At 53.8% G+C, this 18463-nt stretch overlaps 1 protein-coding gene across 6 annotated transcripts in view; it reads right to left on the bottom strand.

The window, feature by feature from the left end:
• SEPT9 (septin 9) overlaps positions 1-18463 on the bottom strand; it is a 136579-nt gene that overhangs the window by 27593 nt on the left and 90523 nt on the right. The gene's annotated exons all lie outside the window — the stretch shown is intronic.

The raw sequence follows: 18463 nt of genomic DNA, 5'->3' as shown, positions 1-18463 counted from the left end.
CTTGGAGTGGGGCAAAGCCCCCTTGGTGATGTTCAGCAGTGATGGCAACACACCCAGGGGCAGCAGGCAGGGAGAGCCCTGTAACAGTCACACTGTCCTGGCTGCAGGGCCAGGAGCAGAAGGGGCTTTCTCTCCCATCACAGCCAAGATGAAGCCAACCTGCCTCTTTTGGGCTCCTGGTTCTGACATGTTACTTTAACCTACCCTATGACCTCGGGGTACTTTTCCCCCCAGCTCCCTGCAGTTCTCAGATGTGCATTCCCAGAGAAAGGCCTGCGGGTGATGAAAGGGTTAAGACAGATTTGCACATTTGCAGTCTTCAACACCCAAAGGACACCATTTCCCACGAACAGCCAGTGCACTGGACTAGTACTTATCCTTCCTTTTTGACCTATTAACAACATCACCAGCCTCTGTCAGACTCCTGCTCTTGATGCAAAACCTTCCACCAGTGGCACCACAGCCCACCCTGCCCTGTCTCCTGCCTGTGGCTCTAGTGTGGCTGTCACCTTCCTTCACCACTTCCTGACCACCAGCAGTGGTGGATCTATTTCCACACAGGGCAGCTGCCACACCCCAGGCTGGCAGCGTCCCCTCCCTGCCATGCTGGGCTGGCAGCATCCCCTCCCGTGATGCCCAGCAAGGCTGGCAGGGGCTGCCCTGCAAACAATTTGTGCTCAAGGGAGCAAGACTCTCATCCCCCCACATCAGCAAGTGCCACAAACACCAATTTCTGAGAAACTTCCACCCAGCACCCAGGCAGGAAACCCTCAATCTGCTTACCCTGCAGCTGCATGCAGCTTTCTGCCGGATTACACCACTTTTTATGACTTATTAAAGCTTTAACCCCTATCAATGGGCATTAGTGTTTTAATCTCCCTAATCTCCTGCAAAATCCAATGCTAGATTCTAAACTGGGCTTGCCCAAAGAGCAGCTGGGTCTGTTTGCAAGTCACTCCAGCCTTGCTTTAGCTGGAAAAAAGGCAGGAAAAGGCTGCGCCGTGCTCGCTTGGGTGCTGTGCTTGCATGAAGAGATAAGGAAGGATCTCAGGTGCATGTGGGCTTTGCAGATATAATCTACTCTACATGTCCCTGCCATTAAGTCAACCACATCTGTAAGGTTGTGCTGGTGATAAACGTCCAGTACAGGGTTCGCTTGCCCAAATCAAGATCAGCAGAAGGGGGGTGAACACGGCGTGCTCAGCCACATGAACCAACACCTCGCTCCTTGGTGTAATTTTCACATTGAAACCATGGCCATGTTTTAGTCTTGCCCGCAAGGGAAAAAAAACAACCATAGAAAAGTTCCCCCCGTGGTCACTGAAGCCCTGCAAAGACACTTCATAGAATCACAGAAGGGCTTGGGTTGGAAGGGACACTAAAGATAATCTCATTCTGACCTCCCTGCCATGGGCAGGGGCACCTTCCACTAGATCAGGTTGCTCCAAGCCCTTTTCAACCTGGCCTTGGACACTTTGAGGGATGGGGCAGCCACAGCTTCCCTGGGCAGCCTGTGCCAGGGCCTCACCACCCTCACAGGGAAGAAATTGGGGCAGGATGGGAACTCAACATTGTGTACAAGCTTTTTCTCAGATTAATTAGTAGAAAATATTTTGTTTCAACTCGTATCTCATCTCTCCCAGGAGCGAACAGAGGTGGGAGTGTAAGTGGCATTCTTGGCCTCAGAGCAAGTACACAGGACTTTGGGAGTCGTGCTGCTCTTCATGACGGCTCTCGGGTGACTTTGGAGTGTTTGCACAGAAGAGGCACTCACAGGGTGACAAACAGCCTCCTCTGGGATTTGTTCTTACAGGAGCATCTCTCTATCCCTTGAGGAGGAGCAGGGCCCTGCCATACTTCTTCCTCTGCTCATTTCTGGCTCTGCACACAGGCAGGACCCACCAGTGGAGGAAGAGGCCTTACCCTTCCAGTGCAGATGAACAGGAGAGGGATTCAGTGACTCGCCCAGGGTCATGCAGAAATCTTACAACAGAGCCAAGGACTGGATCCAAATCCCCTGACCAAGAGTTTTAAAATCTCAAACTCATTTTTCTTCTCTTTAAAACAGTAATGATCAGTTAGCAGCAGTTCTAGAGAAGGCCCCTTGCTGTTGTAAGTCATACCAAGGGATTTGAACTACAGATCCAGCTCTTAATCATGCAACTAATGAGAAGTATTAAGGAAGACTCCTGCCTGCCTTATGCAGTCCAATCTATGCTACTTTATGGGACATCTTTGCAGGTGAAAGCAGGTCCCCATGTCACAGCCACACTGCACAGGGCAGCAGGGACAAGCCCCCCCGTTAGTGCAGGGCTGGCAGGGCTCACTGGACAAGGTGGTCCAGCACTGATGCTCAGGAAAGGATGGGAGGCAGCGGGAGGAACAGCAAGGATTTCAATAGTACCTGAGTTTTGGAGAAAAGCCCAGCCACAGTCCTTTGCACCAGAAAACCAGCTGTCCAACTCTAAGAAAATATCAAATCCCTCAAGCAGAGCACGAGCAGGACATATTCACTTGCAGGAATGCTGAAGGGACATTTCCAATTTTACTGCACCGCAGCCCCCAGCTAAAAATGCACTGTTAGGGCTTAGTAAATAATTTTTATTGTTTTAATATTGCAGCAATGCTGACTACCTGCAAGTCCCCAATGACTTTGACGGACAGCTGGAAATCCTGCCAGCTATATTTATAATCTCAGATCAATAGCTGAATGAAAAGCACATCCAGAGACCTTGGTAAAGCATCAGGAAGCTCAGTGGAAGGCAGTATGACTGAGAAAAGGACATGGGCTTGCAGATCACAAGACTAAAATTTAATTTTTTTAGCACTGAAAGAGCCACCATCACTTCTAGCAGGAGCAGAAAGATCCCACGTTGCCAGGAACATCTAAAACGAACTTTAATGCTTTTCTAAGAGCCTGGGTGCAGGTCTGCAGGTGTTACCACCCAGGGAGGGTTCTGGCAGGCAGCCACACCATGGTCCCTTCAGTATGTGCAGGGTAACTCTCCAGAAGACCTCTAAGACCTACAGATCAATGACATTTCCTCCCCTCTGCCTGTATGGAACTCTCAAGTCTACAGATGATGCTGGGTTTTTTTCTTTCAAGCTACCTGGCTTTTGGCATTGAGCAGCTTCTCTGAGCAGCCCTTGTCAGAGAGACATCTCTGCAGGTATCCCACCGCTTCCTTCATAAAAGGAGCTCTTGGGTGGCTCAAATCTCCCTAGACAGAGAGGGCAGTGGAGCAGCAGGTAACATGGGGTGCAGATGCTGCTGGGAGCATCACGGGACCCTCCAGAGCAGGGACATCCTGAGCCAGCACAGGGAGCAACCACCACCACCCCCTCCACGCTGTGGCCAGGAGCAGGAGCCAAACCCACCACCATCACTGCACCACTGTCCTGCTGAACCCACGTTACACTTGGCACCAGGGCTGTCCCAGCTTCCACCACACCAGAAACCAGAGGCTCCTCCAGCTGGACACCTCCAGACCGCTCCCCTTCTCCAGGAAGGAAGGAAGGAATTATTTCACACGCTGTCATCGGCCGTCACGCGCAGCTGGCACAGTGTCCTTGGAGTGACTCACTCGCTCCCTGGGGAGGCCGTGCCTCGGTTCCCGGTGTCGCATCCCAGCAGAGTCCCTGCAGCAGCCTCCCTTTCTCCGGCACATTCCTTCTGCAGAGGATCTGCAGCGTCTGCTCACTTCAGCAGGGAAGGCAGGGGACTCCTTGCCACGCTTGAGCAATCCACCATTTTCCAAAAGGGAACAGGCTTTCCTAGGAAGCCACTCCGGAGTCACAAATATTTGGAAAAAGCGAGAAAGAAAGCCATTCCTCCCAACATCCTTTTCCCTTGCAGGGGTCACTGGTTTGGGTACTGCCATGCCAGTTCGGACAGACATAAAGCACACTCAGCATTTTCCAGGCACTCCCCCTGGTCTCAGCTCTGAGCACAGGTTTTGCTCAGCAGGGACTGGTCTGCCTTGGCACTGAAATGCTGCTGCTCAAGTCCCCAGGACAGCTCTGCAGATGGCACAGCTCAGCCACAGCCAAGGAAATGCACTTGGCTCTTTTGGCTCTGCCTCCTCCTTAGGAGCAATTCCCATCTTTCCTCCCCAAGGGCATGATCTACTCCCCAGACACCTCCACAGACTATCACAAAGGACAAATTACCCCGGAAAAGAGTAAAACAAACTTCTCTGTATCTCACCCTGCCAGCAACCCCAGAGCCCCACTCCATAAACCCCTGCATCCTGCCCTGCAGAGAGAGGGGAAGCAGATGGAGCCTCCATGTGTCCCGCACTCCAAGGGGCACCTCACAGAGCCCCAGCAGTCTCCAACACTGTCTCTGTTCCTCTCACCACCAGCAGCATGGTCAAAGCAGACCCAGCAGCAGGGGCAGAGGATGAGTTTGGTGAAAATAAACGACAGAGTGAAAAACTCAACTGCCTGAGGACACCCCAAACATGCTCAAGTTGTTTAAACTCTATTTCACCCCAAAGGAGTATCTCCTCTCTAGATGGGGAGATGCCCAAGCAGTGACATCCCTGGAGGTCACAGCATCCACCTGGTACAAACCAGGCTGCAAAGTAGGTACTGGAGTGTTCTAAGGGTCCCTGCAGGCCTGAACATAGATGCTCATTGCCAGCAGTGGGATGGGTAGGCATCTGTGCAAGCTGCACACAATGGGCCTTTCTCCATCCTTTGTCTGCTGCCCCTTTTTAAACCTATAAATTCCGTTTGGACGCAAAGAAGAAAGAATTTAGGGCATCCTAACCTTGAAAAGAAGGAAAACTCCATTCAAGCTGCCAAGCTGCCAGGCTGTCTCCTGCAGCTTAATTAACAGCAACCCATCCCCAGCAAGCCACTGCAGCGCCAGCTGTCTCCTCGGATGGAGGTGCCTTGCTAGGAATAATAGTGCTTTGTGTTTTGATGGGAAAAGGTCAGGAGGATAGCGGGGCGGAGGAGGACAGGTGGGAGGGAAATGCGTTGCTTCCCTGCAGTTCCCGATGCCGTGAGCGAGTCCCACTCAGTCCCCATCTGCTCCTGGGCTCGGATCTGGGAGATGGCAACACCCCTCCAACAGCCTTGGGGCGATCACATCCTGACACTCAGCAGAGAGAGGGACACAGGGAGAATTCAGGCCTGTGACCTGCACTCCCACTGCTGCCTGGGGAGCTCCTCCTGATGCCACTTTGACATGATCCAGGCCCCCTGTGGGGAAATCCCTGCTCTGCTCTTATCAGGAGCCTCCCTGATAACAGCACAGGATCTGAGCTGCAGGGAGCCTGCACTGGGTGCCCCTGCCAGCTTTTCCAGGCCACCAGAAAGAGACATTCCCTGCTGCCATTTGGCCTTTGCATAAATAAGCAAGCCAAGCCAAGGCTCAGAGCAATGTGGGTGAATCCAAGGTGATGCAGCAATGCAGCACAGGGGGGGGAAACAAGGCAAAATGGGCCCAAGTCCTGCATGTGCAGCATGAGATGCCACAGCCCCCAGGGCACAGCCATGAAATCCCCTTCATTTCTGCTTGGTCACAGCAGATCAGAGCCCAGCACCAAGTACTAAAACAAGACTCTTTGGATCCTGGGCATGGGAGCCAAGGGTTCCCAGGAGACAGACAGGCTCTCTGCCTGCCATTGCCCTGCTGCTGGCTGGTTACTCAGCCCTCCAGCTCCCCTGGCAAAAGGAAGGTCCTGGCCCAACCCAGTGCCAGCACTGGGCTGGGCACTGGTGTCCTGGGGAGCACCACTGACACGGTCACTGCCCTCTAAGGAGCACACAGGCAGCTCTCGCTCTGCCAGCTGGCCTGGCCTCTGCACTCACTGCCACTTTTTCCCCCTCCTTGTTCCACCCGTGTCCATCTGTACCATCCAAGCAGCCTGGGGTTGCCCCAGCATGGAGAGGGCTCTGCTCCCACTGCAGGACTGGGGCACATCTGGGGCACATCTCTCCTTCCACTCATTTAGGGGAGATAAATAATGCCAAAGAATGCCAAAGAAACACAGCAAAAAGCAGCATTAGGGCAGGTCCCTGTCCCACATACATGTCCCCTACTCAGGCACCAAGGCTGTGCAAGGGGAGGACACAGCCCACAGTTCCCCCACCTCCACCCACAGCCGCCCCAGGAAAAGATCCCTGTTGCTTAGCAAAGGGCCATTCATCCCCAGAACTGTGTGGGATGACAAAGGGTTAACCCACTGCAGCTGGGCCAGAAATACATCCAGGACAAAGAGAGACTTCATGTCACCCGCATCCGCCCAGCACTAAGAAAAAGGAGCCTTAATCCGATTCCCAAAGAAAATGTGGCTTTTACAGCCCCGCCTGGCCAGGGCCCTCCAGCAAGTTTTGCATCCATGGCAAGAGTTAACCTAGTTTGAGAAGAGGCCAGAAAATGGGAAGAGAAATCACTTTTCCACAAGCTTGTGAGAAGGGAGAGCTGGGTGGAGGCAGCTGGACCCAGGCAGCTTTCCTGCAGCAGGATCAGGGGGACAAGGATGTCTTATCTTGGCAAAGTCTGATGGCCCAAAAGCATTCCCAGAGCAGCCAGACCTCAGCTGTGGTTTTCACGGGATTTATCAGGGACTGGAGAAAGCAGCACTGCTCAATTCCCACCGAGCATTCCCCACCACAGCGATCACCAATGGCATGGTGAGGGACCTGCGAGCACCCCAGCACTGCCTGGCATTTTGGGGACCACGCCCCAGGATGACAAGGATGAGCCAGCATAAGCCAGAGAATTTCGGGGTGTTAATGGCAGAGCTCTGCCTCCTCCCTGCCAGGATGGGAACAAAGCCAGGGATGCTGCTGGGAAGCAGACAGTGCTCACATCCACCACAGAGGCAGTTGAATGGTCTTTGCCTTCGCCTCCCAGCTGACACCCGGGCACACATCCCACGGTGCAGTGTCCCACCTCGTGTTACAGGATGGCCCTCACAGCTATGTCCCTGCAGCAAATGGGGTTTGTCAGCCTGGCCCCTCTGCCCCGGCTCCTCTTACCTCGATATGCCCACTCCCCTCAGGATTTTTGGACAGGCACTCCCAGGATGCCACTGAGCTGTATTTGCAAGATTAACCCTTTCGCTCCAGTTTTGGTGGTTATTTTTTAACAAAGGATGTAGCTTTACCATACCCTTCCCCTCAAAGCACCAGTCAAATTTCAGGGATAAATTAAATAAGGTACAGTTGTATCCAGCCATAAGGTCACAGCACCCAGCAGGCATAACCCCAGGAGAGTGGGGCTTCCCTTTCCCAGGCCAGCCTTTCCCACGTAGCAGAGCAAAGCCCAGACACGTTATCCAAGGATCAACAGCTCCAGCACAGGTTTCACCCAGCCCCAGCACAGCTTCGACAGGGCTGGATGCGGCGTCAGGGCCATACGGAAATCACAGCATTTAAAACCACAGGCTATAAAAATTCCACCGTGCTCAGAGAGGGGAAGTCTGGATTCCCTATGGAGAGACGTCCAGGAACCACCACTGCCGGGTTATTAGCTACCAAGCCATTAGACCCTGCCACATCTGCATACCTCGAGCTATGGCCAGCACACACCAGTGAGAATGTACGTGCTGAATGGCTGTGAGGTCAAACACGTTCAAACACCACCACTGAGCTACCCATGAGCCCCACAGGTATTCTGATCTCAACATGGAAATTCATGGATAGCAACTACAATAGCACGGAAGGGGTCACAGCTCGCAGGGCTGTCGCAGTCTCCTCTCTGTGCTCCAAAATTATTTTATCTCAGCATGTACTTGTGCACTCAGAACGCCCTTACAGCAGGGCACACATGCTGGACAGCTGAACTCCTCCTGGATGCTGTATCCTACAATCTGGAATCACACCTGGATGAGGGGATGGTGCTTATGGGCTCATGTGTAACCGCAATTCTTGCTCTTTTGCAATTTTACAGGGTGGTGCCTGAGCCACCACTTGTCCGAAAGTCAAAGCTCAACCCAGCACTGCCTGCACATACAAATCTCCCACCCACTGGCCCAGGCCCACTTATCTCCCAGAGGAATTCAGTCAAACCAACCAACAGCCACGAGCACCAGGGAACCCAGGAGGCTCAGCCAGCACACCTCCAACAGCAGCGTGAAATCCCTTCCCAATCCTAGAGCTGCACCAGCAGTCTGCTCCATCTGCCGCACCCACCACGCACAGCAGCAGGAATTCAATAAAATTAAGCAACTTTAACCCAAAACTTGCCTGGCGCTCAGGTAGGTTGTCCCCACACTGCTCTGGTCTGTGTGTTCCTGCAAGTTGACCCTTTAAAGCAGCAGGAGCAAGCCCAGTGTGCCATGCAGGGCACACAGCAGCTCAGCTCATGCAGGGTTGCATGTCTATGGCTCCAAAGAGGGGTTTGGGGGCAAGATGGGGTGACCCGTGACTTGTGGAAGGGCTGTCTGACTATAAATTCTCCAAGAAACCCCTATTTAAACAGGTGGGTATATGCTGGAAGTCACAGCACAGGGCAGCAATACCAGCCTCACTGCAGCCCTGCTGCTCCCCCAGCCCCGACCTGCTCTGGCAGAGTCGAGATTGCCTCAGCCCTGAATATGTCAGCCCAGATCCATCCCGGATGCTCCTTCCCTAAATGAACTGTGGTCACACCAGGATGGATATAAAAAGCCTGGCCTGAAATCCTCTTTCCTGCATGGAGGCTGCCGTAGACAGGAGCAGCACGGGCAGGAGTGGGACCCCCGGCTGCTTCCAAGGAGTGCAAAGGTGTCCAGTGACAGTGAGACACTGGGATACAGGGGGAAAGAGGGATTCCTGGAGGCACACACTGACACGGCCCGGGCTGCCGTGCCCAGCACCTCCAACCTCTGCTGGAATAAGGCAAGAGGGAAAACCCCTGTGTTTGACCAGTCCGGAGGGATACCCTGTGTCACCTACACATAATGAGTCACCGTCCCTGGGCAAACAGCCCTCGGGAGCGGCGAGGGGAGAATGCAGCAGGGCCATTCAAATTATGAAAAAAAGAAAAAGAAAGGGAGGACAAAACCAGTGTGAGGTTCCGAGCTGGCCGGTTAGCAGAGCTCCAGTGCCGTGACACCGCACGGGACAAACTGCGGGAGGGGACCGCGGGGACGGCACATCCACGCGGGGACGGCACATCCACGCGGGACCGAGCGCGGCGAGATCCGGCTGCCGCCCCCGGAGCCCCGTCCCCAGCCCCGCCGCCGCTTCTTCTCCTCCCGCCGCGGGGCTGGGAGAGCCCCTGCGTCCCCCTCGGATCCCCCATCCCCAGGACCCCCCATCCCCGAGCACTCACCGACGGCTGCAGCTCCAGCGCGGGGCCTGGACCGGGGGGCGGGAGGGGCTTGGCCGGGGCTGGTTCAAAAGAGCCAATTAAAGAGAGGGGGAGGCGAGTCCCACTTCAGTGGGCTGTGCCACGAGTGGGGACAGCGAGCAGCTGGCAACCCCCACACCCCGCTCTCGGGGCCGGGGGTCCGGCGGGCAGGAGCCTGAACATTCCCCCCCAAGGAAGGGATCAGCCGGGCATCCCCATGTGCCCTGTCCTCACGGTGTCCCCAACCCGGTGTTGTCTCTGTCCCCACGGTGTCTACATTCCAATGACATCCCCATGCGCCCCCTCCCCACGCTGTCTCCATCCCTACAGTGTCCTCATCCCTTTGATGTCCCCATCCCTGTGGCATCCTCACACCCCTGCCCTTTTTGGGGGGCTGGGATATCCCCAGGGCTCTGGGTGACACCAGTGCACCCCACAGTGCATCTCCCTGTACAGGGGGGGATGTTTGCACTGGGCACAGTTTGCAGCTCAGGCTTTGGGGCTGCTGCAAGTGCTGGGGCAGGTTGGGTTAGAGGAGGGGAGAGCAGGACGTTGCTTTTGGGAAGGCACTGAGAGCTACAGAAAAGGGCTCTGGAGAGGAGAGGAGCCCTGCACCCTGCACCCACCAAAGCACACAGAGATGCTCAGAAGATGGGTTTTCCCCAGTGCTCATCAGGACAAGGGGCCATTAAACACCAGGAGGTTCCTTTCCCACATCAGTTCACAACCAGCTTCCAGAGCAGAAAGCAAGGAGGCAAACACGGGCTGCCAGATCTCTCTTACGTCACCAGACACACTCTCCATGATGCCACAGATATGCATTTGCCAAAAGTAATGTAAGAACATCTCCAATGCAATCAGCAAAGCCCACACAGCCAAACATCTGCCAGGCTGGCGAGGCTGCAGCAGCCCCTTCCCACCACCTGCGTGTTTGGAACCCACACCTGGCCCCTCTGGGTGGGGCAGGGCTCCCAAACTGAGCACAGACCCCGCCACAGGCAGCACTCTCACCCTTGCCTTGCATCACCAGCAACCAGGGTCTCTTTTCACTGCAGGGTTGCAGGAGCTGGGCGAGGACACTGCCTGCACCACGGTCCCAGCCTGCTGGGAGCTGACACCCCAGGGAGCACCCACTGCCTGGACCATGTCAGGGTTGCTGCCACCCCATTTCACCCCCAGGACCTGTCACCAGCCACTGTGACTCCCCTCTCCTGCTCTCTGCCTGCTCCAACCCTGGTGGCTGAGGCTCAGCCCCACACAGCAAAACTCCACAGTGAGCCCGAGCGGGTGGCAGAGCTGGCTCTGCCTCCTCCCTTAGCACAGGCCCTGACAAATCACTCTGCTGTGACTGTGCCTGCATCATGTCCCTGGTATTTTCCCCCCTGCTAAGCCACTGCTGTCTTTTTCCTCTCCTTACCCTTCAAACCCCCACGTACTCATCGCATGGCCACGCTCCAGCTTGCCCACTCCACAACTCCCCACTGGCACAGCTGTGGAGACCCCAGCACAGCCCTTGCCACAGCTTTTTATTCCTCAAGGCTGGGTAGAGCTCAAGCAGAGAGAGACTTACTCAGCCAAGGATGAGGAGGAGGACAATGCACGCTGCCCAGCGCCTGCCAGAGCCAAGGATGCTTCAGCACCTATTTCAGCTGCCTCCCCAGCGAGTCTCCCCCTCAACTTCTGAAAAGTTTTGCTCAATTCCCTTCGAAAAGGTCTCACAAAGCAGATCCCTCCTGGCTCTCTGCCTCCCTCACCACCAGACATGAAAAGCACTCCAGTTTCTCCCCGGGTAACGCGGGTAAAAGCCTCCAACATCAAAGGCACCACACAAGAGTTCTCTCCCCCCATCCCTCCCAGGCAGCAGTGCTGGGGCTGCCCTCCCTTGAAAGCTCTGCAGCCTCGGTGGTTGAGGCGCCAACTGTGCTCAAAACACAGTTTTGATTTTTTTTTCTGGTTTTTTTTTTTTTTTAAAAACTCAGCCACAAAGTGGGGGACCAGGGGGCAAATCTGAGCCAGGCTCTCCTTTGGGGGCAACGTAAACAGCGCGGTGCCAGTGGGGGTTTGCTTGCTGTCTGGCGTGTGGTCACCCGAGAAAAAGGGGAGCAGAAATATTCCTTGTGCCAGTCCTGTCTGCTCGTTGCCCAACTCTAAAGGAAGCCACTAAGTGTCCTGAAGCAAAACCACAAGCACCCTCCAAGTGAGCAGATTCCCATGGATTTCTCAGCAGCCTCTGCAACTCCTTTCCTCCGTCAGCAAAACAGAAACAATATTTCCCCCTCCTTTGCGAAGCACTTTGATATCTGCACAGCAAAGCAGAGCGAGGGAGGGGTGTTTACTTTCCTGGAAACAGGGAGCAGCATTTACACCCAAAACAACAAGGCCTCAGCACAAAATTCCGGGGGAGAGGGAGCAGTTGCAGATGCAGCAGGAATAGCCGTGGATTCAGAAAATGAGGAGGGCTAGAAAATAGCTTCAAACACCGCAGGGATTTCAAAAAGTCCTAGGACCACATGGTTTCTTGGCCCATTTAAGAGTGTTCCTCACCCCTTCATCCCACACAGACGTCGTTCCTGCCAGATCACCGCCTGCCCCGGAATGTTAGGTTCATTTTATTGCTGGAACATGGAAACAACCTTCGTTTGCAGGGGGGAGGTGGGAGGGCTCTGCCGTTTAACACTTGGCTGCGCTCACGCTGTGATTAATATCACCCGATGCACAGATACCAGATGTTCTCGGGGCAGGCTGGAGCGTATCCTAAATTGCACCAAGATGGAATTTTTGGGCAATTTTCAGGGAGTGCTGAGGGCAGGCACTAATGGCAGAGCAGAGATTTACACAGATCTGCAAGAAAAGAGAAGCCTGTGGGGTTATGGCACCAGTCATAACCCCTGGGCCAGCTGCAATACCATGGGCTGCACTTATAACCAACATCTTGTCATTTGGGGGGCAATTACTCCAATTCCTGACCTTTAGTGAGCCACAAATGCACTAAATCTGATTTTCACATGCTCCATACTCCTGCCTCTGCTGATTCCCTGGAGCTTTAGTTCCAGGATGGAATTGCTGCCTCAGGAACAGCAAACACTGGTAAGGTTGGACCTCTCCATGCTGCTTCCCCAGGGTCCCATTGCAAGTCCACTCCAAAGCAACCCCCTTAACCAAGTGCCTCACTCCATCAGCAGCTTCACTCCGCCCCTATGGGGAGGAGTGCCTGGGGTCACCTACATGGGTGTCCATTTAATTAGAACCAAACCTTGTTGTGCTGGAGATGGAGTCATTCCAGCTTTCTGGAGGCCACGCACTGCCCTGCTGTACAGCTGACCTTGATCAGGGTGACTCCTGGCTCACTGCTGGGTGCAGAGTGATGGGGGCATCAGCTCATGGCAAGTGGAGCTGAGACCAGAGTCCTGTACCCTCTCCAGCACGACACAACTCAAGACTTTCTCTGGGATGGGGAGCACCTCACTGTTCCAAGCAGCCACGGAGCAGCAAAGTCTCTCTGGATCTCACTGTGGCTCTGCGATCACAGAGGGACTCAACCAGCAAACACTGAGGTCCAAGTAAGGAAAGAATCTGCTGGAGTACCTTCAGCATGGTGGAACTGTGTGATGGCCACTACGAGATTTCAGAGACCTCTCTTCTCTGTGCACAGTTCCTTCCTGCTGATCCCAAATGTAGGCCATGGCTGATTCCTTGAAAAATTAATGCAGGCAGTATCTGGACCTGCTGGTTTTCTCTTTTCCTTGCCCAGGTTTGGGAGCTTTCCCAAACCAGGTTATCCCCATATAGAGGTAGCCAGGCTGTGGTTCACACACCACTTCAATAGCCCTGGGTGCTGCTGATTACATGAGTGGTGGCAATCACCAGAGCTTGTACCACAGGACACCAACTGAAGAACAGAAAAGAAAGAGTGTCCAGGGCAGAAAAAAAGTGCTAGCTGTGTCTTCTGCTGTAGGGATTAAAAGAAGCAATGAAAAAGAGCATTTCCCCTCCCTGAAACTCCATAGACATGCTTGCTGCTGACGGGGAAAACCAGGGACTGTGTCCGTCTGTCTGGGCAGGACCTGCAGCAACTCTGGGCGTGAGAAACCCCACATTCCACATCCCACGGGGCTGCCTTTGTGCTTCTGCTGAAATGACAGGGTCTGGTTGGCACCTAAAGCCTGATTTGGGGGTTCATCAGGGCAGGAAAGAATGGTAATTTCCCTGCAGGCTCCCAGCTACGACTATAAAGGACTTCACTCAAGCAAAGTCTCCCTCTGTCTCTCCTTCATTTTTTCCCACCACGGAATTGTGTTGTGCATACAAAACCATCGCTGAGTTGTGAATTTACACCCAGAAACCAAAAGTAAAAGATCTCTGTTATTCACTTCTTTCAGCAAAGGTTAAATCCTACCAAATACATCAGCTTTTGTGGACAGGACAAGCGTTTGGCAGCCAGCAGGAAGGAACAGGAACGTGGGAATTCCTCCTACGACTTGGCAACAGACTCTTCCCCCAGCACGTGAGCCTTCTGGGGTCTGCTCAGCCTCTGCCAAGCTAAGAAAGCCCCTCATTAAAGCACTCAGTAATCTCACAGGACATCCTGTAGCTCAAGGAGGAGTTTAAATGAGGGGCTGGATGGATTCAAGGTGCCTAATTGTCAGAGAGAAATAGGAAAGGTGGGGTAGCAGACCTGGAGCTGTGATGTCCTGACCCGCTCTTTGGAGAAACACTTCTTGTCCTACACACAGAAGGTGTTTACAGCAAATCAGCTACTGAATCAGTCATGCTAAGCTGCAACATGATGTCTGCCTGGCATGGGCTCCATCAGGACATGAAAGAAGCTGTGCTAGTATTTCCAAGTTCCTCCCCCTGTATCCAGGAGGCATTAGAGGGGCATCCCGCCTCTTCCTTCCCCAGCTACTCCCATCATCCCACTCCCCACGACAGAGCACATCTTGGGGTTTGATGCTCTTTCAGCATCAGGGTGGTGGGGCAGTGCTGTGTTCAGAAACACAGAAGAGCCGAGACACACATCCTAAATGGTATTTGGGCACCTAATTCCAATTAGGCTATAATGGTCCCTAAGAGATTGCAGGACAGAATCAATATTTGAGAGATGCTTAGGGGCAGACCTGCACCACAGCCACACCAAGTGGGGAATGAAGCACTCAGTATGTGTACCCAGGTCCCCATCACCACCCCATTACTACATGGACAGAGACCAGCACTCAGACTGAGAGCAGGGTGTCCACACACCCGTGATGGAGGCCAGGGAGGCAGACGGCTGCATTTGCTGGGAAGGGAGAGAGACCTAAATTAGTAGCTGCTGCTGCTGCTGAATAAACTCTCAAAGCCACTCATCAGGAGCCACCACATGTTGGGGAGACAACTCTGCTTTAATAAAGCAGAGCTTGGCTTCAGGTGTGAATGAAAGGAACATTTTTTCAGTCCTGCCGTGCACACTTGGCTCATGTTTTGATTTTGGGGTTCATTTGTACCTGTTTGGCCCTGTTAAACCCAATCCCCAGCTCTACAGCACCCACAGACCTAACACTGTAACAGCAGGTCATACTTTCCAGTCCAGTGGCAGGAGATGCTTCTGTGGGATATATTCAGAGCAACTCCCTGAACCCAAATCCACAGGACACCAAGGGTCCTTCCATCCTTGTCTCCCTTTCCTATACCCACATCTCAACATGGCCAGCACAGAGTGGAGGCCAAGCTGATCCTCATCACCCCATGGAACCACAACAGCCCCGTTGCCTCCCACACAGCAACTCAGAGAAACCAGAACAGCCCCATCACCCCGCAAGTGCTGCTCAGAGCCTTCTCCTCGGGCTGTGATCTGCAGATAAAGGCAGAGGCTTTGCTCTGTGACACTCTGTGCCTCTTAAAGGTCACAGGCCCCAGTGAGGTTTGAGGTTTTCAGTTCTGCAGGATATAGTTCTCATGTCTGACACCCTCTTGAAGCTGAGAGCAGAGAGTGCTGCTGACTTCAGCGTGTCCTTGGGGTCCCAGGTCCGCCCACAACCCTGGAAGTACTCTTGGGGATCTACCAACCATCAGTCACATTTTTGGTCCTGAAGAAAAAGCATTACTGAAGGCTCCAAGGCCCCAGATCCAGAATTTGGGACCATTCAAGCAAAGGCTGTGGTGCAAATTTATTTTTTTAGATGAAGAGCAATGAGGAAACCAGCTGTGCCCTTTTGAGGCAACGGCTGGGTGCTGGATTCATCCCTTGGGGGATGGAGGCAGGTCCAGTGCAGACCCCCTCTATCTGATGCGGATGGATGTCCCTGCCCCTCCCATCCCAATCCATCCCCTTCCTGAGCAGTGAACACCATATCAGGGCAAGGCAGGACCTCAGAGTCTCACAGAGACTTGCTAAAACTCGAACTGTCCATTCATTTCAGATTTAAGACGAGCTTTAAGGAAGATTTAAGACAAACTTTGCCCCCCTACAGACCTGTGGTCCAGCAATGTGAGCACTGCCCTCTGCCCTGCACAGAGCCTTTCAATGAGCCCTTTCCAAACCTCTTCCCAAACCTTTCTGTGCCCCTCCCACTGCTGCAGCCCCAGGGCTCCCCATCCCTCTGCGGGAGCCGTGGGAAAGGTGGGAAAGGAGGGCACTTCCCATGCAGGGATGCACTGGCCCGCAGTCACATGGAGGGAAGGGCTGGGAGCGGGAGGCCGAGGATCAGCCAGCAAGAAGAATAAAAATAAATCAACCCTGCAGTGATCACACAGCGGCATCGCTCCTTCCTGCAGACCCACATCTCCACCACAGCTGCTCAGCACAAGCTGAGGATGCTGAACCATCTGACGGGCTCCAGGACACTTCTGGGGAAGGATGTTTCCTTTTCCAATGAATTCCCACCATTACCCCAGCCCACCTGAAGCTCTGTGGACCCGAGGATGCTGTGTGGGTATCTGCTTCACCAGCTGATGGGGTGAACAGGGTAAAAGCAGCCTCCAACCCAGCACCATTTGGGACAGCAAAGCCTTTTCACATACATCCCCTGTCCCACATTCTGTGTGACCACCCCCCTGGACCCTGTACAGTGTGGCAGCCACGTAGGCAAACGGGGAGGACTCCAAGTCAAATAACTGTAATTCTGACCCCAAGCAGCCCAGTATCTGCCCCTCCAGTCCTGCAGTCCCCCATGCAGCCTGGTGCAGCCCACCCCTCCTCTCCTGCCCCCCAATACCCTGCAACAGCAGCCCCAGGGCTGGCTCACACTCCCTCAGCTTCGCCAGCCCCAGCCTGTTGTCTGAGAGCTGTGGGCACTGCTGATGGATTAGGGGGCTGCAGACACAGCTTTCAGCCAGCTGTAACTCCTTCTGGGATTAAAATCAGCCTCATCTTCCCCTCCCCCAAGTTTGCCGGTTAAAGCCTTCACGGGAAAAGAACCCCATGGAAAAACCTTGGAAAACAAACAGCTCAGCCAAATCCAGAGCCCCAAGGGCCGCACTTCTCAGGGTTTAGGGGGGTTATGTGCCGTGGGGAAAGGTGGGCATCAGCAATCTGACCTCCCCATGCCCAGACCTGCCCGCTGGGGATGGAACTTACCCCTCTGGATCCACGCTGCTGCAGAGCTGCCTGGGCTCCCACCATCCCATGTGAAACAGCGCAGGAAAGGAAGGGGTCAAAGCGGAAAGCCTGGGAGGAGGGTGTTTGGAGCAGAGCATAATGCTCCATTCATGGTGCACCCGCCCAAAGAGCACCCACATGCTCTGCTCCTGCTCCTGGAGCTGGAACACGCCTCCCAGAGGGACTCAGGTCCCAGCATTGGTGTAATTTTTCTTCCATTAGGAGCAATTTTATGATTCTCAGTGACTGTTGGAGGAAGTCAGGAGTGAGCTCACAACAGCCCAAGCTCTGAACTGTACCCTGCTTGTTCTGTCCACAGCCCTGCAGCCCCCACCTTATTCCTCCACCTGCAGACCCCCAGCCACGTGACTCAGGTACTTTTTACTCAACTGATAACATTCTGAACAAAATTACCTAAATCTCCATGTTCCAGCCAACAACCCGGGGTTTGGAGAAGTTTCCCATAACAGGGCAGTAACTCCCAGGCAGTTGAATAATATCTGCAGATGTGACTCCCACCCGAGAGCTCCAGCGAGGACCACCCTGCCCGCAGGTCCACTGCCCTCCCCCCTCACGCCTGCCCTTCCCCACGCTCCCCCACACACATGCTCCCATTTCTCTTCCACCCTTGTCCATCCATCCTGGACGCACAGCCAGCTGCTATTCCCTGCCTGGCCAGGTAGATGGTGCTCAGCCAGCACCAAGTGGGAATTCATCAGAGCTGGAAGAATTAAGTTGCCTCTGATTAAGTCAGTAACTCAATGTGTTTTTTGCTGACACATGCAGAAAGTCCCATTCCAGCCCCAAACAAACAGGACCAACTCAGATCCATCCATCCCAGACATTCACCTTTCACTTCAGGCTGGAAGGTGGTGGATAAACTGATATGAACACTTTGTCATAACTAGTGCTTTCCCAGATCCCATTTTCTCCTGGAAACTCACTCTGCTGACACTTTGCCCTGCACCTTTGACCAGTTCTCCCCACACATTTCCCACAAAACTAAAACACAGCAAAGCCCTGAGGAGCAGGAAACAATTTGCCCATTTTTTCCCCCTCTACAAAGTGGGGGGATGAGGGACTGGGGGGGCCCCTCATCCTGCTGGAAGCTGCCGGGCACAGGCAGCAGTGGGGGGTGGTCTGGGCTTTCCATCCCATCACCCCTGGGTCACCCTCCTCTGCCGAGCCGGATGTAGGATGTCTAATATTTCTCCAGTTCTGTTTTAACACTCACACCATCTTGGGAGCAGGAAGCTTAAGCCATTTCCTGCAAGGCATTGCTCTGCCCTTCAAATATTTTCAGCCTCGGTGCAAGCTGTTTTAAAACCAGGCCTGGCAGCTGGAAGTGCAAAATCAGAGGAGGGGCTTGTCCAGGGAAAATTCAGTTTGTGAAACCTATCCAGGCCCCGCTGCCGCAGAGCAGCAAAACAAATATTGCTGCAGACAATGAAAGAGAGCAATTAATTTTGCATGTCTAAAAAATGAGAAGGAAAAGCAGAAACTCAAAACAATGTTCTCTGTGTCCCTCCCAAGGGACACAACACTGTTACCCAGCAGAAAGCCACAACCATGTCCCCCTTGTCTCTGCAGCCATG

Source organism: Neopelma chrysocephalum, unplaced genomic scaffold (assembly GCF_003984885.1).
Source record: "Neopelma chrysocephalum unplaced genomic scaffold, ASM398488v2 Primary Assembly neopelma1_84, whole genome shotgun sequence".
NCBI classification, from domain to species: domain Eukaryota; kingdom Metazoa; phylum Chordata; class Aves; order Passeriformes; family Pipridae; genus Neopelma; species Neopelma chrysocephalum.
This window is presented reverse-complemented; position numbering and strand designations above follow the sequence as displayed.